Source organism: Ixodes scapularis, unplaced genomic scaffold, assembly GCF_016920785.2.
Source record: "Ixodes scapularis isolate PalLabHiFi unplaced genomic scaffold, ASM1692078v2 PGA_scaffold3__209_contigs__length_174095766, whole genome shotgun sequence".
Classification (NCBI taxonomy): Eukaryota; Metazoa; Arthropoda; class Arachnida; order Ixodida; family Ixodidae; genus Ixodes; species Ixodes scapularis.
The window spans coordinates 35926441-35952096 of NW_024609868.1; the positions used below are offsets into that span (position 1 = coordinate 35926441).

General features: G+C 48.8%; 1 protein-coding gene across 1 annotated transcript in view; it reads right to left on the reverse strand.

Annotated features, from left to right (window-relative positions):
* The window catches only part of LOC120839169, a 58198-nt gene that overhangs the window by 12573 nt on the left and 19969 nt on the right, over positions 1-25656 (reverse strand). The window lies entirely within an intron of this gene.

Below are 25656 nucleotides of genomic sequence, written 5' to 3' on the forward strand. Positions count from 1 at the left end.
AGTTATCGGTTAAATATTTGAAATATAACACTTAAAAGAACACTAAACTCCCAATAGAAACATTTTTTTAAGTGTCCGGATAAAACACGTATGTTGAAAAATAAGCTTTAAAAAAAATCAGCGTAATTGCGAACTTTGAGTTAGGACCAGTTCAGAAATCTGCGTTATTTCGGCCACTTCGGACCGACACATACCCCTATTTCGGAATCGCTCCTAAAGACACCGAACTCCCCCAAAGTTATTCTTCCAGTTAGGTATCAAAATAAACCGTCCTCCATCCCCCACCCCCCAAAAAAAAAAAAAAAAAAAAAAATGGAAGGTTGGGGGGGGGGGGGGGGGGGGGGCAATACTCACGTCGCGAGACATATTTTTGGTTGGGATAATTTTCGACACGGGCTGTATTTCGGTACGCACACCCGAAATAAAATCATAATTTGGAATGGCTCAAATTCGCGACATGCGCTAAAGAAATACGAAAATTTATTTCGCGCATTTTTTTTACGAAAGAGTTGCACATAAAGAAAAAAACACAGACAGCACATCTTTCGTAAACTATTCTTTGCAATACGAATGCGCTCCCTAAAAGACTGTTTATGTTGTGGTATGCCTGTTTCATGCAGCTACTTTAAGAAAAAAAAAATCATTTGCGAGGATTTCACTGCCTCTTTAGTTGTGTGCGCTAGAAAAATTATTATCTACGTACTACACATAAACAGGAACAGAGTGTTTACTGAATTGTCTGGATTGTTCTTTAAAGAATTTAAAGAAAGACATAACTTTGTTTTTTTTGTTTTCCAAGAACTGTAAAACATTAAAACTAAGTAATGTCACCCCTGTTTTCCTGTGTGCTCGTCGTGTTTCATGCGACCCAAGAAATGGCGACGCCACATGCCGAATCGCAAACTACTGGGCCAATTAGCTTCGTCATCATTAATCTGTCATGTGTACAATGATCACACGAGGGAACAAGCAGCTCAGTTTCTTTATAACAAATAGAGTATTTATGTTCAAATTGGCCATTGAAGCTTCAAGATAAGAGCGCCCTGCGTATTTGCTGGTTCAGCCTATAATTAAGCTTTAACGGAATGTGCTGTCTGTCACTAACAGTGTCCTATGTTTTCATAAAACAATATATATATATAGCCGCAACAAAGAAAGTGTAAACCAGAAGTGGTGCTATACTGTCACGGGTGGTGACCGAAAGAACAATAAATAAACAGAAAAAAATAAACGTTTAATGTGGCAAGCTTTTGCCAAAAATAAAAGGGTTCAAAAGATAATAACGGAGCGTCGCGGGTGTCGAAGTCGGCGTAAGAGCAGAGTCGAACGCTGGGGCGAGACTGACTCCGCTCGCCTTGCGGAGTCCCTTATGCACCCTCGTTGGTGTCTGGGTCATTCGGCGTAGAACTTTCGGTGCGTAAAACAATCGGAACACGATCAGGCGAGAATATTCTCGAACTTACGAGAAGGCCAAGTTGAAATAAATAAATAAAATGACAGTCCGCTGATTGGAATCGAACCTATACCCCCCGCGCGACAGTCAAGCACGGTAACCACTCGGCTACGCACGCTCTTGCTCTCCAATTTTTTTTTCTTGATTGCATGGGAATAGAGGACGAGAGGACACATCATAGGTTAGCACAGGCAGACATTATGATCTAGAACACTTTCATATTCATTAAGCTGGAGAGCAGAGGCAACCAGTCGGGCAGAATTTCGCGACACTCGTATATACTTTTGATTTGGGCTACACACTGAGTAAAATAAAAACTCGCAGGTTTTGGTGTCTGAATGGCGTTTCTTACATCCATCTGAGATTTCCATATACTATATAAACCCGAGAGCATAATGAAATCATACGGCACAGTGTCTTCCGAAGAAACAGGCAGGAAACGTATTGAATACGGTGAAATGTTAAGGTCTTTTTTTAACGTGCGCTGCAGGACATCCCAGAAGAAAATTGCGTCCCAGCAATCAATAAAAACATGTTCTGTAGTTTCTGGTGTTTTGCACAGTAGACAATTCACTGTCCATGGAACAAACACCCCTTTCTCATTTAGCCATACTTTGGTCGGTAATACAGAACATTGCAACTTAAAAAGAAAGTTTTGGCTGCTGGAGGTATTCCCATCTTTTTTACGCGACGTAATACATTTCGACCAGGGCATTCTTCATAGATCGTGCGATAGATTGGTGTTGGGAAAAGAACATCCACAAGGTCTCTATATAGTTTTTTCCTTGAAACAGTTCCGAGATAATCCCTAGAAAATCTGACACTTAAGAAGTTGAAGGCGTCCACAACTTCTTTAAAGTACCCCACTAATCTTGGGGTTCGGCCTCCCACCGATGACACCAAAAAGGATGGCAGGTGCGATGCCAGTGTCGTTTGAATCATTTCACGAACTAAAGGAGTCTCTTGATCCCCGAGAAAAATAAATCTTGAAACCATTTGGGGGATAAACAGATGCGGCAGGCCGATGCCACCTTCTGGGATGCGCCGGAAAAGGTTGTCCCGTCGCATGGGCTCCCAGGTGGATTTCCATACAAACACTGCAAATATTCTGTGAAATTTTTGGATGTTCCGCCTTGCACATTGCAGTACTTGCAAAACATACCAGAGTTTGGCTACAAGAAAAACGTTGCAGATTGTCGACCTTGTTAAGATCGACATATCTCGGTGAGACCAGCGCTTAGCGCGTTGTTCCAGGTTGGTCGCCACATCCGACCAGTAGGCCGAGCTGTTTCTGATGTGCTGTAGAGGCACTCCTAGGTATTCACAGGGCGTACAGCTCCATTCGATACCCTCGTATTCAGAGGGCGTCGTTGCCCAGGATCCGTGCCAGAACCCTCTGCATTTTTGCAGGTTCACTGCAGCACCAGTTGCCACACAGAAACTGCGCGTGAGCGCTACAGCGTGACTGACGCTTGCTTTGTCCCTGCGGATGTAGGCAGTGTCGTCTGCGTATGCCAAAACTTTGGTTTCTACACCGCGCAAGTCGTAACCTTTCACCTTCTCGTTTTTGATGATACTGAGACACAGGGGCTCTAAATATAGAGCAAAAAGTAAAGGGGATAAAGGGCATCCCTGCCGCACTGACGACTCAACTGCTATGCTTTCCGAGACATTATTATTAAGTATTAAACTGGTGTGACAATTAGTATACGACATCTTAACGCCCTGTAAAATTATTTTCCCAACACCAACCTGTTCCAGAATCTTGAAAAGCACATTATGTTAAACCCGATCAAACGCCTTCGCCAGGTCGATTTGGAGCATCGCGACCTGACTGAGCTCAATGGACACAGACTCTAAAATGCTACGGACTACATGGATGTTACTTTGTATTGCTCTTCCCTTAATTCCGCATGTTTGGTGGTCCCCTACTAAGTCAGTGATTACCCGTTGTAACCGAGCTGTCAAAGTTTTAGCCCAAATCTTATAATCTACATTACACATCGTAATAGGTCGATGGCGAAGTAATAGGTCGAGGGCGAAGTTCGTTCTTGTCCTTACTCTTCGGAATTAAAACCGTGTGCGTACGTAGAAAGGAGGGGGGCAGCGCATTTGATTGGTATGCCTCTCGAAATAGCACTTGCAAAATTGGGCAAATTACATTTTTATGCATTTTATAAAACTCAGAAATAATGCCATCCAGGCCGGGAGTTCTTCCGTTAGGAAGGCCATCGACTGCATTTTCTATTTCTGCCAGACTAATCGAGTCTTCAAGATCCTTTATCTGTTGTTCGTCTAGACGCGGGAGCAGGAATATCAGCCTGGTGAGGCCATTTGGTGTCCTTTTATATCTTCGTTTTTCCCAAAGAGCGAACGGTAGTGTTCGACGAACACGCGCTGAATCTCCTGTTTATCTGTAACTCTTATACTCTATTTCTAAAATTTTCTTCGTCACGGCGTGGCGTTTTTCGTCTGTCATTGCTTTTTTTGTGGGTTGCTCTACTAGGAGATATCTTTCCGCTCGGGAGCGCACGACCGAGCCTTGATATCGCTATTGAAATAGGCTGTCTAACTGAGCCTTTACATAGTTTATATCTTTTGCTCCCTGTCCTGGGTTTATACATTCAAGCTCCTGCAAAAGACGCAAATCATTCAGTGGCTTTTTTTTCTTCTTTATGTTTATGGAAACTAATTATTGTCAATCTTTCTATTGCCAGTTGCTTCAATTCTTCCTTGAAGCGCTCCCACGCCGCTCTAACGTGCTGCTTCTGGCTAGCTACTTGTTTAAGCAGTTGTCTCGTGTCATTTGTAAACGTTTCATCTTTAAGCAGCTGAGAATTAAGCTTCCATAGCTTCCAATTGATGCGCTTCGGTTTTCGAGATTTCTGGCCTATTGTTATGGCGACCATGCAGTTGTCTGTGAAATAAACTGGTTCTACAGCGTAACTGCTTAATTCGTTCATGAGTTCTAAAGAACAATAAATCCTATCCGGACGGGCGTGCGATGCTTGCTGGAAATGTGTAAAATAAATGGTGCGTTCTCGTGACGAATTCCGCCACGTCGGTCAAGTCGCACTCTTCAATTAAGTTAAGTAACAAATGCTAGCTTTTGTCGAGGCGCGTTCTAGTGGGAATCCGGTCCTCAGTTTTCCCGACACAGTTAAAGTCACCAAGCATGATGACTTTCCGATCACAAAGTGCATGGGAACGCAAGTGGTTAAAAAAAAGTAACTCGATCGCTGACATCGTTAGGGGCATAGACACCAAATCACCCTCCACTCTGTATTTGAGGCAGTAAAATCACACATGACAAATCTGCCAGAAAAGTCGCTCGTTACCGCTAATTGGAACAGTTCAATGGACTTTTTAATTAACAAAAAACACTTCCCTGAAAACCCAACGGCGTGACTTACACACACATCATACGTATTTAAAAATAAAGGTAATGCCTGCTCCACCTGCTCTTCACTCGATAATTTTGTTTCTTGAATCGCCAAAAAGTCAATTCCTTTATCCTCAAGTAAACGACGCAACTGGTATTGCTTTTTCCTGGAACTAAACCCTCTAACATTTAGAGTGGCAAAGCGGAAACCCCTGGCCGTTTTGTTTTAAGGGGGATGTGATTCCTGAACCTGCCGAACAGATTGTTTCACAGTAATAAGACGCTTACATGCGGTGGTGGCGGGAAGTAAAACTTGTTTTCTCTTGCCTTCTTTCCCTTCCTTCGGCGCATTGGCGTCGGCGGCAGAGGTGTCCATTTGGTCACAGTCACGGCGGTCCTCCCTGTTGGGCCGCGCACTGCTGTCCTTAGGCGGTACTGCCTTCAGCTGTTGTTCCTTGCTGGTTGGGCTACTGCTGAAACTGGAGTCCTCCGCAGCTTTGGTGCCTTCGGCCCTCGAAGAACTGGCTGCAGCTGACTCAGCGTCCGGGGTGTTGCTAGTCGTCGCCGTGCTTTCTGGGGCTAGGCGTGTGCTCTCTGCTTGAGGAGTTGACGTCCATGAAGTGTTCTTGGTTTGTGTCCTCATCACTGCTGCCCCGTAATGCAGAGGCGGACGTTGAATAGCACTCACAGCTCTCGCGACCGAATCTGTGACACTTAACGCACTTCGGAGCGCGGCATTGCCTCTGAATGTGGCCTACTCTTACATCGCAAACACAGTGGCGGTCTTCCAGGTACCAGCAGGAGTGACTGCACGCCATACACCTTGAGCATATGGGGCAGCTCCGCAGAGGTCACAGCGTCGTGTACAGTCAACGAGATTTCTCTGTTTAGAGTCTCCATAGTTTCCATGCCCGGCACTCTACACTTTTCTCTCGTGATGGTCCGCAGCTTGCCATATGGCTCGAGGGCTTCAGCAACCCGCCGGTCCTCCAAGTATGTTGGGAGCCAAAGCAGCTTCACCTTGATATCCTTCGAATTCGGGTCGATCACGAGGCATTTTTTACCCTTTACCTTGAGTTGTCCAGCCGCCTTCACCTTTTCAGTGGCTACCATTCTTGTCAGGGTCAACATCCATACGTGGCTCATTTGGTACTGGCCCAACGACACCACGTCGCAGCCATCGACGATTTCCTTGAGGCCGTCACGAAAGTCGACGGCTCTGTACGGTCTGCCAGCGAGGTCCGCATGCAGAAGCACGGAATTCATGCACATCTTTCCGTCCGGAAAACGGGGAAGCAGAATGCGATAGTCATCGGTAACGCCGGTGGCGGCATCGGTAATTCCTCGGCTCGCGGGAGCCGATAACGCGCTGTTATCAGAGCGCTGCATTTTCCGTCCGCTCTCGATGAAAGCCGGAAGCGAACTCCCGCGCTTGCTCTCCAACGTGCGTGGCATTACTCCCCCCCCCCCACCCCCCTTTAAAAGCGCATCGTCTCGATGAGACGTGCCAGGAAACAAAAACAGCAAAACAAACAAAAATAACTTGTGCAACTCAATCCTATCAAGCGTAATACAAAACACAATTCACAGTCCTATAGCGATCGTAGTACGGCTTGAGGCGCACGACATGGACGACTTCCGGTGGTGGAGGGCGGCGTGATGAAGTCCGTGTTCCTCTGGGGCACTTTGTAGGGTCCGAAGTATCGCTTCAAGAGTTTCTCGCTTAGGCCGCGTCGTCGTATCGGGGTCCAAACCCACGCGGTCTCCGGGTTTGAAGTGAACGTCGATCCGGCGAAGGTTGTACCGGGTAGCGTCGACACTTTGTTGACCTTGAATTCGGAGTCGGGCGAGCTGGCGAACTTCCTCGGCTCATTGAGCAACAACCTGGGCGTCGAGGCTTCCATCGTCAGCTGGTTCGTGGGGAAGCATCGCGTCGAGCATGGTCGTTACTTTTCTGCCATGCACCAGCTGAAACGGTGTTACTCCTGTGGTCTCTTGTACCGCCGTGTTGTAAGCAAACGTGACGTAGGGTAACACATCGTCCCAAGTCTTGTGCTCTACGTCGACATACATAGAGATCATGTCGGCGATAGTTTTGTTTAGCCTTTCTGCTAGTCCATTTGTCTGCGGATGGTACGCAGTGGTTCGACGATGGCCGGTGCCACTGAGACGAAGTATCTCTTGCGTCAGGCCATGAACGAAGATCCACGGTCTGTGATGAGAACTTCAGGGGCGCAGTGCCGGAGGACAATGGACTCGATGAAAAACTTAGAGACTTCAACAGCCGTGCCTGCTAGAAGGGCTTTCGTCTCGGCGTACCGTGTGAGATAATCGGTGGTGACGATTATCCAGCGGTTTCCCGACGTTGCCGGCGGGAAAGGGCAAAGTAAATCCATTACGATCTTCTGGAACGGCATAGACGGGGGAGAAATCGGATGCAGAAGTCTCCACGGCTTCGTCGGCGGTTTCCTGCGTCGCTGACACTCGTGGCATGATCGAATGTAGAGGTGAACGGTCTTCGGTAGCCTCGGCCAGTAGTACTTTTCGCGAATCCTGGTGAGCGTCCTGCTGTAGCCAAGGTGTCCAGCCGTTGGGTCGTCATGGCATCCTGGAAGATTTCGTCTCGAAGGCTGGCAGGAATAACCAACAGCCATGCTGTGTTGTTGTTGACGAAGTTCTCCTTGTAGAGTACCCCTTGACGCATGGAGAAGGTATGCAGGATTCTTAAGAAAGCACGGGGAACCGTACTCGCTTGTCCCTCTAAGTGCTCAATGAGCGCTCGCAGTTCGGGGTCGTCTCGTTGGAGTGTTGCCATGTCGCTGACGACCAAAGCGCCGAGGAAAGACTCCTCGTCGTCGTCTTCGATACAGGCAGGACCGGCCTCGACAGGAGCTCTTGACAGGCAGTCGACGTCATTGTGCTTCCGGCTGGACTTGTACAGAACGGGCATGTCGAACTCCTGCAGTCGTAGGCTCCACCGGGTGAGGCGTCCGGAGGGGTCTTTCAGATTCGCGAGCCAACAGAGCGAGTGGTGGTCCGTGACCACGCGAAAAGGACTTCCATACAAATATTGGTGAAACTTTGTTATTGCCCAGACGACAGCAAAGCACTCCTTTTCAGTTGTTGAGTAGTTCCTCTCGGCCTTAGATAGCGTCCGACTCACGTATGCGATGACCCGCTCTGCCCCGTCCTGCCTTTGAACTAGCACCGCGCCAAGTCCGGTGTTACTGGCGTCCGTGTGGATCTCTGTATCGGCGAACTGGTCGAAATAACCAAGAATTGGAGGCGTCGGGAGTCTTCGCTTCAGCTCATCGAATGACCGCTGGTGTTCTTCTGTCCATTCGAACTTTACGACGTCCTTCGTGAGGTGCGTCAGCGGTGCGGACAGCTTGGCGAAGTCCCGAACAAATCGTCTGTAGTAGGCAGAGAGTCCGAGGAATCTACTCACGGCCTTCTTGTCAGACGGCGGCGTAAATGCAGCTACGGCACGGGTCTTCTCGAGGTCAAGGAGAACACCTTTGTTGTTCACGACGTGGCCAAGGAATTTAAAAAGTTTCTGACACGCCAAAAAAAAAAAATTTTTTTTCATGCTAGGCGTTGAAATGGCATGTCAGGACATTACAAAAAAATTGTTTCACTATACAGGTGCGTAGTTTTTTTTTATAAAAATAGAAATACGAGGCCCAATTCAAAGTTCCTGCCAGTGCACTGTGACGTAACAGTGTACCGCAAGGTGTCGGGGCGGTCAGAAGGGAGGCATCGCCGGAAGTCACGTGAGTTTTATCCCTCCTCGTGCTTACCGCGAGCGCGTGTAATATTTTTTTTAAATATTTTTGTTATTCTCCGCACCACCACGAGCGATCCAAGCAGACAAGGTTTCTTTTAATTGCTTTTCATCGCTTAATGTTGCTGTAAAGGTAGAAGAGAAGTCAGTCAATTGACGTGATCAACTACAATGCCTAGAACGTGCTGTGTGAGGGACTGTCCCTGTATTTCAGCAACTGAAGAAGAGATCACACTGCATGCATTTCCGAGAGACGGCAGGCATCTTCAGCCTGGAGAGTATACGATGATTCGACGACCTCGGTGTCCGAACCTTCAGCAATGCAATTGGGCGTGTCGTACGCTAGCAATCCTAATTTCTGCGAGCGTTCTAATTTTTTTTCTTTTTAACTTGATAGCTTGTTTTGTGCCCAGTATAGCTCGGTACCATCGGTGTAGTATTTTGATTTGCACGAGATGGCGATACTTGACATCTCCTTTTTAAAGTAGCCATCTCGTGCATCCATATAAAAGAATAAAAAGGACAGCACGCGACGGCATGAGCCGCGCGTGATCTGCGGCCTCATCGGCCAGTGTTCGCCCCGCTCCTGAATCCGTTGGTTGTCCTTTCTTCTCGCTCCGGCGACCGTCCAGGTCCGCTCGGGGCATGTAGTTTCCCGGCTACGTCGAACGTGAGTCACCGGCGCTTGCGTCCAATGTAGCCAGGCTTTAGAGCACCGCCGCGTCGGCGCAGAATATAACAATCGGACTGGCGGCATGCACTCGTACACTGGCTTGTACTCGCCACGCTTTCATCATTGACCTCCATCACGTCGATCCACTGACTCTTCGTCCTCAACTTTTACAGCACGGAAACTAACTAACGGTGCAGCGATAAAGAGTTAGTGAAACTGAAACTTCGTTTTATACAATCGCTCGTAATAAGAGCAGGAAAAAAAAAAAAAAAACTCTTAGGCACGGTCGCGGAGACCACGAGGAGTGAAACTCACGTGACTTCCTGCGAACCCACTTTTAGTGACGCAGGTCAATGCCTCCCTTCTGACCCCCCCCCCCCCCCCCCCCCCGACACCTTGCGGTACACTGTTACGTCACAGTGCACTGGCGGGAACTTTGAATTGGGCCTCGTATTTCTATTTTTTATTAAAAAAAACTATGCAACTCTATAGTGAATATTTTTTTGTAATGTCCTGGCATGCCATTTCAACGCCTAGCATGAAAAATAATTTTTTTTTTTTTTTTGGTTTGTCAGAGGCTTTTTAAGTTCACCATAGGCGAATCGACACTTTGTTGGCTTGAGTAACAGGCCGGCGGTCTTGATGGCTTGAAGCACGGCTCGAAGTCGTTTCAGGTGCTCGTCGAAATGTCGTGAAAATACCACGACGTCGTCGAGGTAGACGAGGCAGCTTTGCCATTTTAGACCTGCCAGCACGGTGTCCATGACACGCTGGAAGGTGGCTGGCGCTGTACAAAGTCCGAACGGCATCACTTTAAATTCGTAGAGTCCGTCGGGAGTGACGAAGGCAGTTTTCTCCCGGTCGCGTTGGTCGAATTCAATCTGCCAGTAACCACTCTTCAGGTCCATCGACGAAAAATATCGGGCGTGGCGCAGTCGGTCTAACGTATCGTCAATGTGGGGGAGCGGATAGACGTCCTTCTTCGTCACAGCGTTCAGCCGACGATAGTCCACGCAAAACTGCAGGGTTTTGTCCTTCTTTACAGGGACGACTGGGGACGCCCATGGACTTCTTGAGGGTTGAATGATGTCGTCGTCGAGCATTTCCTGGACTTGATCTTGAATCACCTTCCCTTCCTTTAAGGAAACTCGGTACGGCGACTGGTGGACAGGGAGCGCGACGTCGTCGGTAATAATGCGATGTTTCGCCATTAGTGTTTGGCGAACTTTCGACGACGTGGCAAAACAGTCACTGTATTCGGCGAGGAGATCAACCAGTTGCTGGCGCTTAGGAGCTGGGAGCTCGGGGTCGATGTCGATCGGCGGCGGCGACGTGCTGTTCTGCTGTGACGTCGAGGTTTCTTCGGAGATTGCGGTGACCACGGCTGGCGCCTGAAGCTCCTCGATGTGGCCCACGGTGGTACCCTTCGTTAGGTGCTGCGGCTCCTCTCGGAAGTTTGTCACAAGAACACTTGTACGTCCTTTTTGGAGATCCGTTACGCCTCGTGCGACGCCAATTCCTTTCTCAAGGAGCAGTTGGACGCTGCCTTTCAGAAGAGCTTCACCGTGCATGGCTGCGTCGGTTATGACGGAGACGAAAACACTCGACCGCGGCGGTAAGTTCACATGGTCAGCGATATCTCGGATCGCGGTTGACGTCATGTGCGTCTCCACCGGCGGTAAAATAGGCTTTTGCAGCGTCAGCTGGTTTGCCCCGAGGTCGATGACGGCGCCATACTCGCAGGGGAAGTCCATTCTGAGGATAACGTCCCTCGAACAGTCTTGCAGAACGACGAACTTCACAGGGCAGGGCACGTCTCACCGTGGATCTCGATGCGAACAGTGCATCTCCCGACTGGTGTGATGAGGTGCCCTCCGGTGGTTCGTATTTGAGGTCCATCCCACGGCGTGGTGACTTTTCGAAGGCGGCGGGAGAGCCTCCCACTCAAGACTGAGTAGTCTGCTCCGGTGTCCACGAGTGCTGATGCGTCGTGGCCGTCGATGCCGACGTTTAGGTTGTTGGACACCGCTGCAGGAGCGTCGTTTCGGTCTCTGGTAGCGTTCGAATGGGGACCCTCCGACGTTCGTGGAGGATCTTGGCTTCGGTCGTCTTCGGCAACTCTACCTCCAGGGGTTGCCGCGCCTAGTTTCCCCGGCGTGGAGCGAGGGGCGACAGGCTTTCACGTCGGGGTCGGTGCATCGGAGAAGCTGGACGTCGTGGCGAAGGCGACCGGAACTCTCGACGGGACGCAGGCTCGGGGGACTGAGGTCGTCGCAGGTACTCGTCGATCTCCTGAGGGCGTTCACCATACCGGGGGCGCGGGTCGTTTGGGTGGAATCCGCACAGCCCGAGTCGTCGGTATGGGCATCGGCGGTACACATGGTCAGCTTCCCCGCAGCGGTAACACAGCGGGCGTCGGTCGGCCGTCCTCCAGACGTCTTTCTTTCTCGGCGAAGGTGCGTGCGCCTTCGCCGGGTGAACGTGCGCCTGATGTTCCTGTCGTCGAGGGTACTGCGGTGTTGGGGCGTCTCTTCGGGGTGGCGCCGTGGCTTGGCGGTTAGCTTGCGGCGGTCGTCGGGCCATGGCGGCGTAGCTCAAAGTCGGTTCCTCTGGCGTCGTCGTGTTGATCGGAACCTCAGGTTGGAAGGCCCGGTGAACTTCCTCTCGCACGACCTCGGCGAGCGACAGTGAGGACGGGCGATCCGCAGCGGGGAGCATCTTACGGATTTCTTCCCGGACGACTTCACGGATGATGTCATGGGTGCCTGGGAGGTCGGTACCAAGGTCGGATCCGGATGTCGCCACAGTAGTCACGCCAGGGTGTCGCTCGTAGTGTCTGGCGCGTGCTAGTAGCGCCCGTTCTATATTCGTCACCTCCGTGACAAACCCGTCGACACTTGTCGGAGGATTGCGAATGAGGCCTCCGAATATCTCGCTTCTCACACCCCTCATCAGGTGTTGCAGCTTCTTCTCCTCTGTAGCCTGAGGATCGGTGCGGGCGCTCAGGCGAAGAACATCCTCGACCAAGCTGGTGATGCTTCCATTCGGGTCTTGGGTCCCTGTTCGAAGGATGTCTTCGGCCCTCTCACGTCGGTGTTGGCTGGTAAACGTCTTCTTTAGTTCTTGCTTGCACACCTCCCACGAAGTTAAAGAAGCCTCGTGGTTCTCCAGCCAAAATCGCGCAGTACCTTCCAGCGAGAAGTAGATGTTCTGCAAGCACTGCTCAGGTGTCCACCCGTTATGACGGGCCACAGGTTCATAGTGTTGTAGCCAGTCCTCGATGTCCTCGTGGGCGTCCCAGTGGAAAGGCGTCGGAGTCCGGGGTGTGACGGGTAGGGAGATGCCGGTAGAAGCGGCCGGGGCCGGAGACAGGTTGGCCATCGTCGTCTTCTTCGGCCTGGGCTTGTCCGGCAGCAGACCCAATTCAAGGGACTGACCTCTGGTACAACGACTTCTTCGGACTCCGGCGTCTTCGGCGAAGGGTAGCCTTCCGGGGGCGAGCACGTCGCTTGGCCGGGATGTCCTTGGAGGGGTACGATTAACGGGCATAGAATGGAGTACCCTGCACCTCCACCAAAAATATCACGGGTGGTGAACAAAAGAACAATAAATAAACAGGAAGAAATAAACGTTTAATGTGGCGAACTTGTGCACAAAAATAAAAGGGTTCAAAGATAATAGCAGACCGTCGCGGGCGTCGAAGTCGGCGTAACAGCAGAGTCGAACGCTGGGGCGAGACTGACTCCATTCGCCTTGCTTATGTACAGTGCTAATCACACTTGTGTATAACGCGCGAGCGTGCGGCTTTCTCCGGGGAGCGCTAGACTGGTGGTATTCGCGGAAACTAAGCTAGTCACGTGTCGCAACATGGAACGGCCCGCTCGAGGGGTGTCCTGCCTACTCTATCAGCCGGCGGCGAACGCGGCTGCTCGCACGCTCTTTACAAACATCATTGCTCGAACAATAAACAAACTAAAGCATGAAGGCGTATCAACAATGTCGTCATCAAAGATTGGAAAAATTGGGATTGAAAAAAAAACGCATGCTGAAAAAAGAACACTGATGATATGCTCACAACAGCGCGCAAGCGATGAACGGTCAGATAAGTAATCAGAAGCGGGCGTGAAGCGCGCTGCGAGCAGCCTTCCGCGTTCGCCGCCAGCTGATAGAGTGGGCAGGACACCCCTGGAGCTGGCCGTTCCATGGTGCGCCACGTGACTAGCTTAGTTTCCGCGAATGCCACCAGTCTAGCGCTCCCCGGAGAAAGCCGCACGCTCGCGCGTTATAGACAAGTGTGATTAGCACTGTACCCTCGTTGGTTTCTGTGTCATTCGGCGTAGAACTTTCGGTGCGTAGAACAATCGGAACACGATCAGGCGAGAATGTTCTCGAACTTACGAGAAGGCCAAGTTGGAAGAATAAATAAAATAACAGTCCGCCTTGACTGGAATCGAGCCTATTAGCGCCGAGATGTTTCGGTGGCTCCCTCTTATGGTTTCCCTCCGTGACGTCACGACTGGGATTTGCCTCGCCGTGACGTCACCAGTTGTTATTCTGGCTACTTACCATCGGGTGCGACGACGAGTTCGATGGTTTGTTTAAAAAGCACAGTGAAAGCTAGGAGTCATCGCAACCCGAAACTAACACCGTCAAAGTTGACAATCTGACCGTGCTCATATACCCATGGTTTAGCCAATCGTGGAAAGCTGACCACAGCGACGCTTTTGGCCGCGCACGTCGCTAATACCTTCCGCGCGACAGTCAAGCGCTATAACCACTCGGCCACGCACGCGCTTGCTCTCCAACGTGCGTGGCAATATATACATAAAGTGTCCCGCAACCTCAAGAAGGTAACAAATAGGTACAATGTACCTTTCGTGTTCTCTGCGCCATGAAAGTTTGCGGGCCTTTGTCCGAGGATTTCCTCGGGAAGAGAGAAGACGAGTGGCTGCAACAAAAAGCACGCCCGACCGTTTGTGGATTGTGCCACAGCGGTCCCGCTTTCGTGTGGGAAAGTATATATTGGTCAAACTGCGCGCTGTGTTAATGACCGCGCACTTGCCGCGTCATGACCGCGTCAATCAGGAATAAAGGCAATGCACACTTGCCAACTGATTGTGCGGACTGCGGGTGTGAGACGCTATTTCAAGAGATCAGGATCTTGGGTAGAAGCAAAGATAGCAAAGCCAGAGAACTGATGGAAGCGTTTTATATAAAGAAGGGACGTGACTGTGTTAGCGATACCTTGGTTTGTTTGTTTGAGAGTGATTTCGGAGGGGTGACGGTTGAAGCTTTCGAGAGAAGGAAGCATAGGGCAGTTCTTATCCGGGTGAAGAAGCTTGACGGTCGGTGCCAAGTTTCAAGGACGGCGGGATGACGGTTGTAGCTTCTTGAGAGGGGGCGCAGGGTGACTTTGTGTCCGGGCCGGCAGCGGTGACCTATATAGACGATAGCGTACAATAGACGAAAGTTACACGCGCAAACTAAAGTGCTGTCTCAAAAAAAAAAAAAAAAGGCGGCACGGTCGCTTGTGTGCATGCAGGCATGCATGAGTCAAACCTGGAAGGGAACAATGTTAAACCTAGAAGTAAAAAGAAATACAATGGATATCAGAACCTGGAAATAAAAGAGAAGTTGATGGTCCAGTTCCGGCCCCAAACACAGTACCACTGTTAACAACAAAATCTACAAAAAAAAAAATGTTTTTGGATTGTTGTTGCTATTCGTCTGTTAGCATTTTAATCGATGCCAGAGTACCGGGGCTTTCATTTATTCCTTGTTTAATAGTGTTAAATCGGTAAATTAGGTAGGATTCACGCTGTTCACGTTCGCGATTTGATTTAAATTCAGATTCTAGGAGCGTCACTGACAATTTATCAAAAGAATGTTTTGGGAGAGCGAGATGTTTGGATAAAGGCAGTGCCGGAAGATTTATGGCGTGAGATTTGTGATTATTAAAGCGCAGTCTAAATGCCGTTCTAGTCTGCCCTATGTATTGCATTTTGCATACCGTACACTCCAATAAGTAAATGACATTCGACGAGGCACATGTTAAGTTTCCTTTAATTTTGATCGAGAACTGCGAGTGCGTGCTGCTGGCCGTGCTTGTGTGCTGCATCTGTTTACAGATTAGACATCCTGGGTGCCTGCAAGGCCATTCGTTAGGTGGTGGCGATGAATTTATCCGAGAGTTTACTAGCGCGTCTTTGAGGTTACGCGATCGTCTGTGGACTACCCCCGGGGCGGATGGAAACGCGCGTTTAAGGCGCTCGCTTTGTTCGAGAATGTTATAATGTCGTCTCAAGACATTATTTACATTAGGATGGTTTATGCTATAAGTTAGACATAGATTTGTGCGTTGTGTGGCGCTTTGCGTGGGGCGCGGGCTGATGAGGTCTGCGCGGTTCAGTTGTTTGGCTTTTCTGATTGCATCGTCGATTATACGGGGTGGATACTTTTGTTTCTCTAGCACTGACTTTAAATTTTGACTGCTCGCATCAAAATTTGTCTCTTTTGAACAAATTCGTTTGAAACGATGAGCTTGGCTATAGGGAATGCTGTTCTTGCAATGGTGTGGGTGGTCGCTTTGATAATGAAGGTATTGCTGCCGATCTGTTGGCTTACGGTACAGGCTCGTGGCGAGTTTACTTTCGTCTATCTTAAAGACCGACCAACGAACCCATTTTCCGCAAGGTAGGAAAATGGCCCTCGCGCCCTCCTCTTTTCACCCTCTCCCAAAAATCACGTGACGGCAGGGGCTCGTTTTGTGTCGGCTTTTTCTGTAGGGATAATCCTCAAAAACCGCGAAATGAGCGGCTAGCTGCGAGCGCAACAACGACCTTGAGACGTCCAGGTGTCTTCCCTCGTTGACGCGGGCACGCTCAATCCGCGAGATTGAGGGAGCCAGCGCGACCGAACGCCTTTTCCCATGAGCTGCAGGTCCGAGGCCGCTCGGTCGGTGGAGATCGAGGGGTCTTGGTATGCTGTGTTCGTTCCAGCAGCCGCTCTCTGGCATAGCGCGGCTGCTAAAACCATTCCCGTCTCTGCACAAGGATTGGCTTGCGCAATAAAGGGTTCAGGTCGTTGATAATACTTTTATTTTCTAAACTTATAAATCAAGTGGCTTTTCCTAATCTCTTCATTACTGTTTGAAACACATCTCCTCTCGTATGTTGTTCCTCCCATTTTGGACTCTTTTACGTATTTATTCGTCCTTACCTCTACTTGATGACTGTTTTATAACTTGATAAAGACCTTTAAATATTAGCGCGGGCTTGCGCGATCAACGCTGTCCCGGATTTATTCAAAATTGGAAAGATTGGCGTCAGGAGGGGTTGAAGAAGCAAACCGTAATTCTTGCTTCTAATGAAGATGGCACAATCGTAAGATCGGTCTATGCTTCACCTGCCTCCACAGCGCCCCATCGTTTGCACTATCGCAACTTCTCAGTGACATAGCTGTAACCTCATTTTACTGATGGTTACTATAAATGTGGCCCCACAGGCTTTCCCGGTATCTGCGAGTCGACTTTTTAACGACCGGCGACTCTCCTGAGTGAGAATAAATATTATCACCTTCCCACAACATCCACACCTTTTTCACCTCCCCTCCCTTTCCCGAGTTGGGGAAATATCAGGCCACTCCAGGAAGCAGCCTGCAGACTGCGCTTTTCGACTACTCATTCTCAACATATTCGAACGTGGAAGTAAACACATTGCATGAACGACGCCCAGTTTATTTGCAACCTAAATAATGTGGCTCTACTGTTGGGGCCCAATCAATTTCATCCCCAATCATTTTTTGTTACGACTTCATGGTGAAAGTGTGTTCGTCGCGATGCCACAAAAGTGGTCGATTCAAAGGTAGAAATAGGTCCTCGTATTTATTTTGCGGAAATATGCGCTCCTGTGACGCTCTAGTGCGCAAGGTCAACGCACCCGAGGCAGTGCGTAATACTTTAAAACTGTCGTTGACGATGAAATATTTGTGGGAAGTGCGTAAAATTGTTTACACCACAAAAGCATACCGAAAGACAACAAAATATCGCAATGGCTGAAAAAAAATAATAAAAAAATCAGCTCGCTAAAACCGTTGCTTTCCTCTCTCTCTCTCTCTTTTTTTCGCGCCACTACAAAAGATAGCGGCCGAGCAACAAAATTCCATCAAAACCTCGCTTCTTGGAGAAAGGACAGTAGGCTATATGGTAGTGAATCTCCCAGGGAGTTTGTAGAAATAATAGGCGACCATTGAACCTACCCTTCTGCACAAATCATGCCCGGGATATTTCCATTTTCCTTCCACGCGATTCGAAGGCAAGACGCTGGGAGAATTCATGTGCACTAACATGCTGCTTCTAAAAGAAATTACCAGATTTATAGTGCATGTCAATTTAGATGTAAATAGTTTAATCACTGTGCACAAACATTCGCGGCCTGGAGGATGACATGGAAGCATGGCGGAAAGCGGCTTGCTGAAAATAGAAGTCTCTGTTGCATTGCACTGGTGTGAAGAATTATTACGTATGTTTGTCTTATTTCCGTGCCAAAATAAAAACAGCGTTTAGAAACCGAACCCTGTCCTTTTTGAGGAGCGCCGAAAGGATATAAAAAACCGGGACAACCAGAGCTTGTCCTGGTTCCTTGTTTGTTCGGAGCCTTTCAAAAGGGGAAGAAAATTATGGACTGACCCGACTTACCACATTAGAGCAGTTCATTTCCATTGCCACAGGCTGTCTTCAAGCGTCTTGCATAGTCCAGCTTGTACTGGTCCGTTTTTATTTTCGGTTCCTTTCAAAACGTGGGCTCTAAGCCACTGGACCAAACTACCACATTCATTAACTGCGGAAGCGGAGAAGTGGAAATGCAACAAAAGGAAAGATTCGCCCACGTTATTTGGGGCCTATAGAAAAGCGGACTGGATAGAAGGGGGCCGAAATCTCTTTCAAGAAACACACAATCTTCTCTCCAATTCTGTCTAACAATTTGATGTGAAGGTGTACTTGGCTATGGCATTATTCGTTTAGGAATCAAGCGAAACTTTGTATCGGATCATTATACGTTTACGTTCACTCCCATTCGATGCTTATCATGTTTTCGAGTATGTACACGGGGTGGTTCTCAGCGGTAGTTTTTTAATCTGATTTCCCGCCAGAGTGCGAGCCAGAATTAACGCACTACGGCCGCGGGCCGTCGCGCTCTTCTCCTTCTTCGTATCAATATACACTCAAAGACGCGGGCGGTGCCGTCAATCGTGCTGGTGTCGGGAACCAGTAAGACTGACCCTTGAAATGCAGGCGTGACGCAAAACGCACAGGCGTCTCGTTCGCCCACTTACGTTCTTCCCAGGCGGCGGAGATGGTCGTTTAGAGGGGATTATCTTCTGAACGGATCCAAGTTACTCGAGCAAGCTCGCATTCTGCTCGCAAAGCCCAGCCGCTAAGCAAAGGTAACGGACGGTGGTTCGAGGGGCGTGCAACCCTTGCCCGCTTGGCCCTCCCAACCACTTCTCCGCTTCCGTAAATTTTGAATGTTGTAGGTTGGTCCAGTGGCTTAGAGCTCACATTTTGAAAAGAACCGAAAATAAAAACGGACCAGTACAAGCTGAACTATGCAGGACGCTCTAAGAGAGCCTGTCGTAATGAAAATGAACAGCTCTAATGCGGCAAGTCGGGTCAATCGGTTCATAATTTTTCATCCCCCTTTGAAAGGCTCCGGAAAAACAAGAAACCAGGAAAAGCTGAGTGACGCAAGGCGCCTCGTATTGTTCAGGTTGTGCCGGTTTTCTATGTCCTTTCGGCGCACCTCGAAACACACAGTGTTCGGTTTCTAAATGCTGTTTTTATTTTCGCACAGAAATAAAACAAAAATACGTAATAATTTTTCACACCAGTGCAATGCAATAGAGACTTATATTTCCAGCAAGCTGCCTTCCACCATGCTTCCATGTCATCCTCCAGGCCGGGAATGTTTGTGCACACTGATTCAACTATTTACATGTAGATTGACATGCACAAGAAATCAGAGGCGAGATTCACGAAACGATCTTACGCCAAAAATGTGCGTAAGACAAAACTTAAGAACAAATCCGTATTCACGAAACGAAATTTTCGTAAGTTTTGCGCAGGTTACGACGAAATCCTACGACAGCTCCGAAGCTGTCTTACGCACTTCTTACGATCAAATCAGCATGGCCGACAGCGTCGCTCAGTTGGTCGCGGCAACCAACGGATGTTTATTTTTCTACGTGCGCTTCTCACGCGTCCCGACTTCAAGCAGCAAGAAACAAGTAAAAAGTACTTGAAACAGACCACGACGAACGAACAAGAACGCTGGATCCACAGACACCCGGGAAAAACTTCAAGGGCCACGAGTACGGACGCCGACCGATCGGCAGATAGGCCTAGCAGGCACTCCGACTCGGCGCAGCGATGATCTGACGGTCCTTGGCGAAGACCGTCTGCCCACGACCGGCTGGCGTGCTGAATGGAATATGCCCGCGCGACCCTTGTGAACCCTTCCCGTATTATAGTTTGATCGCTGACCTCAATTCTAGATTAAGAGGTCAATCTCTTCCTCTTGCCATCCCCTTGTTTTCCGAGGCAACGGTGACGAACGCTGTCGTCGAAAAGTGGCTCTCATCGATTCTATCTCTGTTTTGTGTGATATCAAGCTCAAATAAACGCCGTATGGATTACCTTCGCAACATGGTATGTACACTTTGTTATTAGTATTCCATTTTATTCTGACACGACTGCACCTCACTGTCGATCGCTGTAACAGTTCGTGGGTCGCAATGCCGGTCCAACCTTTCTTCGCCGGGTGTCACGTCAGCATCGAGTTGCAATTGTAAAGGATCGGTCCCGAAGCGCTTATCAATTCGCGGTCCAACAGCGCCAATCCAGCACTTCGATCAAACGCGCGTGTCCGCTCCGTAGTGTGAACAGGCATTTACGTGGCTCTTGCTGACACTGTCGTAGTTCAAACGTATATTTTTTAACGTCGGCTCGCTCCTGCATTTCCGAGGCCGCAAAAAACGCCGCGGCAATTCGTTCCCATCTACGTCGCTTTGCAAACGACTGCGGGCCGCCTTTTACCAACGATGACAGTTGTGTTGACTTTGTAGCGATCGAGTTCGTAGCAGTCAATGGGGGTGGTTACGCATCCCGGCCTCGGCATTCGGGCGAGTTTAAATCGTGTTAGCGTCGACATATCACTGCACGGATACGAACCCCAGACAAGCGGTGGCAGAAAGGCCGGCTGTGTTTGTTATGAAAAATCCACGTGCTCCGAACGGCTCCGAACGGCTCCGAACAAATGCCGAGCTCTCCGATTGGTTGTTCGTGCTGCCGAAGACGCCGTCGCCATAGCAACAGCACCGGTAAGTTTTAGTTTCTCCGTACGACAACGTCGCTTTCCTCCTCTCACTTAAGAACGCGTTCGTGAATACCGATTTCTCCTCTTCTTACGATGTTCTTAACTTACGAACTTCTTAGCTAAGTTGTCGTAAACTAAGAAGCTCTTCGTGAATCTGGCCTCTGGTACTTTCTTTTAGAAGTAGCATGTTAGTGCACACAAATTCCCCCAGCGTCTTGCCTTCTAATCGCGTGGAAGGAAAATGGAAATATCCCGGGCATGATGTGCAGAAGGCTAGATTCAATGGTCGCCCTTTATTTCTACAGACTCCCTGGCAGATTCAGTACCCTATAGCCTGGTGTCCTTTCTTTAAAGGGACCATGAAATGATTTTAAAATCGAATTTCATCCACCGCACGTCGTAAAAGGTGTGAAAAGAAACACAAAAACACAAAACTAGGGAGCCAAAAAAAATTATTTGCTATAGAACTTTTAAAAGAAAACTGGACTCTTTTGCGCCTTCCTTCCTTCGCCTGTTCACTACGATGCATGCGCGGAAATGGAGCACGTCAGCCAAATCCAGGTCGCCTATTGGGTAAGAGCCTACCTCACCAGCACCGCGATCGTAAACAATAAATAGCCGGCGAATGTTTCCTAAAAGTTTTGTTAAATAATATTCAGATCCACATTTTGTAGCATAATTAGAGATGTGTGGCGAAAATTGCCAAATTTGATAATGCTGAGAGCCAAGCGCCATCTATCGTGTGGTAAACGAAGCAACTACTGCGCGTGCGCAGTAGGGCAGGGCCGACTTATTTCCTTTGGTTTCCTTCCTCTCAAAACTCTGACTGACTAAACGTTTATTTTTCTATGTGTTCATCTCGCGCGTGCCGACTTCAAGCAGCAAGAAAAAAAATGTACTTAAAACAGACCACGACGAACAAGAACGCTGGATCCACAAACACCCGAGAAGAGCGACAACAGCCGCGAATCCCGCTCCGACGAAGCTCTCACAATATAGGCCTAGCAGGCACTCCGACTCGGCGCAGCGTTGCTTCGTCGCAAGACCGTCTGCCTGCCTACGACCGGCTGGCGTGCTGAATGGAATATGCCAGTGCTACCCTTGTGGACCCTTCCCGTATTATAGTTTGATCGCTGACCTCAATTTTAGATTAATAGGTGAGGTCAATCTCTTCTCCTTGTTTTCCGAGGCAGTGTTGACGAACACTCGTCGAAAAGAGACCCTCGTCGATTCTCTCTTCTTGTTTTGTGTGATATAGAGCTGAAATAAACGCTGTATGGATTACCTTCGTAACACGGTATGTACTCTTTGTTATTGGTATGCCATTTTTATTCTGACAGACTGCACGTCACTGTCGAGCTGTAACAGTTCGTGGGAGGTATACGTGCAATACCGGTCCAACCTTTCTTTGCCGAGTGTCGCGTCAGTATCGAGTTGCAATCGTAAAAGATCGGTCCCGAAGCGCTTACCAACAGCGCGAATACAGCACTTCCATCAAACGCGCGCGTCCGCTCCGAGTGTGAACAGGTATTAGGGAGTTTTAGTAGACCGTGTTTCCCGCTCCGCTAGCCCTCCGCTACGAAAAAACCGCCACTGCGCCTGCGCGCCGATGGCCTTGGCTGTAGAGTTCCGGGTAGCGGAGGGGCTCAGCGGAGCGGGAAACACGGTCTACTAAAACTCGCTATTTACGTGGCTCTTGCTGACACTCGTAGTTCAAACGTATCTTTTTTAACGTCGGCTCGCTCCTGCATCTCCGAGACCGCGAAAAACGCCGCGGCAATTTGTTTCCATCTACGTCGCTTTGCAAACGACTGACACTGGCCGCCTTTTACCAACAATGACAGTTGGGTTGACTTCTGAAGTCTTCACCGGAAGACTCGCTGCACTTCCCAACAGGCATACCGGTGTATGGGACTAGTCCCATGCTGTCGTTGTAGCGCAACGTATCTCATTGAATTTCGCTCAGCTGCGATGCGGCGATGAGAGGCGCCGATTCAGAAAATACGTCGGTGACATCGGCGCAGTAAAACCTACCGGCGCACCCCAACTCGTCGCCGCTAACGCTCCCATCTCCTACCGCCGAGAGAACTTCCGGTTCCGGAAGCAGCGTACGTCACGGCTTCTTTTGCGGTCAAGAAAAAGTCGATATTTCGTTAATTTTTTGTGCAGAAGTTAATAAACCGAGACGAAAACGGATGCCTGTTCGGCATTCAGTGAACATTGACGGTTTAATGTAAAAGTTATCTGGAAAAAGTAAAAAAGTCATTTCATGGTCCCTTTAAGAAGCGAGGTTTTGATAGATTTTCGTTGCTCGGCCGCTATTTTTTGCAGTGGCGCGAAAAAAAGGAAGAGAGAGAGAGAGAGAGGAAGGGGGGGGGGGGAGCAACGGTTTTCGCAAGCTGATTTTAACAATTTTGTGGGAAGTGCGTAAACAATTTTTGCGCACTTCCCACAAATGTTTTATCGTCAACGACAGTTGAAAAGTATTACGCACTGCCTCGGGTGCTTTGACCTTACGCACTAGAGCGTCACAGGAGCGAGTATTTCAACAAAACTTTGAATCGGTCACTTTTGTGGCATCACGACGAACACACTTTCACCATGAAATCATAACAAATAATGATTGATGATGAAATTGATTGGGTCCCAACAGTATACAGCCACATTACTTAGGTTGCAAATCAACTGGGCGTCGTTCATGCGATGTGTTTACTTCCACGTTCGAATGTGTTGAGAATGAGCAGCCGAAAAGCGCAGTCTGCAGGCTGCTTCCTGGAGTGGCCTGATATCTCCCCAACTCGGGAAAGGGAGGGGGGAGAAAGGGGTGGATGTTGTGGGAAGGTGATAATATTTATTCTCACTCAGGAGAGTCGCCGGTCGTTAAAAAGTCGACTCGCTCATAACGGGAAAGCCTATGGGGCCACATCTATAGTAACCATGAGTAAAATGTGGTATACAGCTATGTTACTGAGAAGTTGCGATAGTGCAAACGATGCGGTGTTGTGGAGGAAAGTGAAGCAAAGACCTATCTTACGATTGTGCCATCTTCATTAGAAGCAAGATTTTCGGTTTGCTTCTTCAACTCCTCCTGACGCCAATCTTTCCAATTTCGGGTAAATCCGGGACAGCGTTGATCGCGCAAGCCCGCGCTAATATTTAAAGGTCTTTATCAAGTTATCACACAGTCATCAAGCAGAGGTAAGGACGAATAAATACGCAAAAGAGTCCAAAATGGGATGAACCACCTATGAGAGGAGATGTGTTTCAAACAGTAATGAAGAGATTAGGGAAAGCCACTTGATTTATAAGTTTAGAAAATAAAAGTATTATCAACGACCTGAACCCTTTATTGCGCAAGCCAATCCTTGTGCAGACACGGGAATGGTTCCAGCAGCCGCGCAATGCCAGAAAGCGGCTGCTGGAACGAACACAGCATACCTAGACCCCTCGATCTCCACCGACCGAGCCGCCTCGGACCTGCAGCTCATGGGAAAAAGCGTTCGGTCGCGCTGGCTTCCTCAATCTCGCGGATAGAGCGTGACCGCGTCAACGAGGGAAGACACCCGGACGTCTCAAGGTCGTTGTTGCGCTCGCAGCTAGCCGCTCATTTCGCGGTTTTTGAGGATTATCCCTACAGAAAAAGCCGACACAAAACGAGCCCCTGCCGTCACGTGATTTTTGGGAGAGCGTGAAAAGAGAAGGGCGCGAGGGCCATTTTCCTACCTTGCGGAAAATAGGTTCGTTGGTCGGTCTTTAACGTTGACGTCTAGGAAGTTTCTGGATTTAAATCAAATCGCGAACGTGAACAGCGTGAATCCTACCTAATTTACCGATTTAACACTATTAAACAAGGAATAAATGAAAGCCCCGGTACTCTGGCATCGATTAAAATGCTAACAGACGAATAGCAACAACAATCCAAAAACATTTTTTTTTTTGTAGATTTTGTTGTTAACAGTGGTACTGTGTTTGGGGCCGGAACTGGACCATCAACTTCTCTTTTATTTCCAGGTTCTGATATCCATTGTATTTCTTTTTACTTCTAGGTTTAACATTGTTCCCTTCCAGGTTTGACTCATGCATGCCTGCATGCACACAAATGACCGTGCCGCCTTTTTTTTTTTTTTTTTTTTTTTTGAGACAGCACTTTAGTTTGCGCGTGTAACTTTCGTCTATTGTACGCTATCGTCTATATAGGTCACCGCTGCCGGCCCGGACACAAAGTCACCCTGCGCCCCCTCTCAAGAAGCTACAACCGTCATCCCGCCGTCCTTGAAACTTGGCACCGACCGTCAAGCTTCTTCACCCGGATAAGAACTGCCCTATGCTTCCTTCTCTCGAAAGCTTCAACCGTCACCCCTCCGAAATTTGGACTCGACCATAGCATTTTATAAATACCACCCGCGTTCATCTGTAAAAGTTCTTCCTGACGAAGGCCGGACTCCGGCCGAAACGTCGAAGATTAAATCGTCCGTTGTTGCTGTTTTTCACTAAGGGTTTTTTTCTTCTCAGTTTGATATATATATATATATATATATATATATAATATAGTACATATCTACAACATTCAATCAGGTTGATTGGTTTTACAACCGAAACCGCCGTAGGACAATATATATATATATATATATATATATATTGTCACGATGGAAATCAAAAGCAAGGACAAGAACGGTCCGTTTCAGCCTCGATCTTTTAGTCGAACTGCCCGCCCCAGCTCGCGCTGGAGCGAGCCCCATTGCCAGCGGCCCGATAAAGACGGTCATCGTCGTCTTCTTCGTAACATTACCCCCCCGGTGTGGCGGCGGTCGTCCCGACCGCAAGTACAGATTAGGGTGTGTTATGGTGTGAATGGTTGCAAGTAGGGTTTCATGCGGGCGACGTGTACGGTGTCGGTGGAAGTCCGGCGAAGGTCAGCCGTTGGTTCGTGAAGCGTCACTTGATATGTGAGGTCTGATAACCGTCGAGTGACGCGGAAGGGCCCGGTGTACC